Source organism: Protopterus annectens, chromosome 12.part0, assembly GCF_019279795.1.
Source record: "Protopterus annectens isolate FY-2018-M chromosome 12.part0, PAN1.0, whole genome shotgun sequence".
NCBI lineage: Eukaryota > Metazoa > Chordata > Ceratodontiformes > Protopteridae > Protopterus > Protopterus annectens.
Window position 1 is genome coordinate 1417492608 of NC_056746.1, and position 2730 is coordinate 1417495337.

Genomic DNA, 2730 nt, shown 5'->3' on the forward strand with positions numbered 1-2730 from the left:
CTATATATACACATATCTATATATATGTATATATATATATATATATATATATATATATATATATATATATATATACAAAGAGATGTACACATGGCCATATATATGTAGCACTATACAGATGTGTATACAGACATATGTATGAGTACACATGTGTATGTACATGTAGACATATATAGACCTATTATATGTATACGACCATCTTCCTGTCATGAGTAAACGTCACAGTTGTGTACACCCTCCCACATGTATCTCACTGTATCGGCTATGTGCACATTATGATAAAAAACAACATATGTGATGCAACAGTCATATTAATAACAAGGACTACATAATTTAGGAACTACAGTCAAATGTTCAAAACTCTCAATATGTGTATTGACAGCTATATTGGTAAAACAACAGCAGTCGTCACAGTAGTTATAGCATAGTGGTTAAGTGGTGTGACTTCAGTGTAAAGGGTCCTGGGTTCAAGACCTGCAAGGGCTGTTCATTCTGTTGCTGGGCAGAACAAGGGCTGTCGGATACAGAGTGGCTAAGGCAGTTCTGAGCAGCTTTAAGCACATTTGTGCGGGTTTGCATGAAGCTAAGCAGTGCTATACTATGGGTAAATGTAGGGGCACTTACAGCGTGTAAGCTTCGCTTACCAGTCCGCAAATAAGTTTAGCTGTAATATTGCAGCAATGTTGATACTTGCTAAGCATAGCTTAGCCCTGGTAACCAGGACACAAAACCCAGTCTGATAACCTGTAATAAGTGTATTTAATGCCATGTACATTAAATGCACCTATGTGCTGTCATTACAGTAGCAAGGGGAGTGAGTGTCATGTGAGGGACACAGACATATATGAGGCCTGTACAGCACTGTTATCCCTGTGAATGTGTTACATAGAGGTGTAGTAGGACAGGGTACATGCTGTCACACTGGCATGCAGTGTATCATGGCAATACTACTGTTGACAGTGCTAACCCAGGCAAGAGCAGAGAGCTTAATGTAGTACTGACAACAGGCACACCTGCGAGCATGGCTGGACATCGTGGCCTCCCTGTTGTATCCCTGGTGTGTGAGCTGTGTCACAGTATATACCCCTTACTGTGTAATGATCCATCATGAGGAATATAACCGTAGACTACCGTCTGTACAGCACTTATTAATGAGGGCATCCAACATGTAGTTATGGCATACAGATTGCTGTCAGATGTCTGTCAATGCACTCATGCTACTGCATAGTTACTTGTCAAGCTGATGACTGTCAGTCCCTATACAGATGTGCAGATGCCAAATATCCAGCTGGGATGTGTACAGGCAACCTCAGCTTGATTGACACTGACATGTCTGCCCAGCTGTGTAAGAAGTGGCACATATATGAGATGTCACCCTGTATGCACCACATGCCACAAGTACCTCCACTACACTAACACAGTCAACAGAACATGCTTGGGTACAGGTCTTCATCACAGACACTAACCATGTGCTGTAATACATGTTGCATACATGTCACCTTGACCACCTCAGTGGCCATGTGCAGGAGGCACCTGGAGGATTAGCTGATGCATGTCATTCTCACCCTAAGGGTCACGACAGTAGTGCCTGTTGGTTGATTGCCCACTGCCACCTGGAAGGTGGCAGGATAACATTGTACACACAACCCCTACACAACCCATCTCCCCTTGGACAATAGCCAGGTACACAGCTATGACCACCTGAAGGGATGCACCTCTGTACTGACACATGTGTATGTGTGCATGACTGACTATAGCAGTGTCTGTGTGTTTGCACACCTGTACATGGAAATTCCATGAGGGCCATCAGAACCAACACAATACCCATTGCCATAGTCTGTTGTGGCTGCTGCTGTATGGGACATTGGCAACTGTATGCTGTACATGTTAGGGGTTTGTCTGCATGTACCATGTAACCTGGAACACACCTCACCCTAAATGCTGTGTGGTGTGTGCAATGTAAGCCACACACGTTAGTATCACGACATAGCTAGGTAGGGGTCTAGCCCTAGTGTTGCCAAGTAACAGTGTGCATGTATGTGGATGGGTCTACATCAGGTTGCAGGGTATAAATGCCTCAGCGGGCCACCTGTCCATGTGGCACAGGCAATAACTGGTTTAGTAACCTGTGAAATTTGTTAGACTGTACCCCAGTTATGTCACAGCCATGGTGTCACCACAGTGACATACCCCGTTGTGGAATATGACTGCAGACCATCCTCATGCTGACACATGTACATCTACAACACAAATGGATGACATTATAGAGACCACAACCAACCAGTGTTACTAACAGCTATAAGGCATCATTGCTGGATGGCTACACTACCTGCCAAATATGCCTTACACTCTACTGCCTACTACATGCTACACTGCAGTACTGTGGTACACTGTTGTACAGTCACTGTGTGCATCAGAACCATATCAGCCTGTCCCTGCATTGATGGTATGGATGACAGGGATGTGGCACAGGTATCATCATATGCACAGAGTATGATGTTGGTTTGCTAGAGACCGAGGGTAGGCCATACATTTGACACCATGTGTGTGGGTGAGGGGTGTGCTGTTCCAAGCTGGGCAAGGTGATATGGTGTGTGTAGGTATGGTGTTGCCCTAGGTGTGATTGCATAATGTGTGGGTATGCATGCACTCATTTCTGCCATGTGGCTGCCCTACACAGGTGTTTATGGACAGCTGCTGACCATACCTAGCAGGTTGTGCAGTTCACGG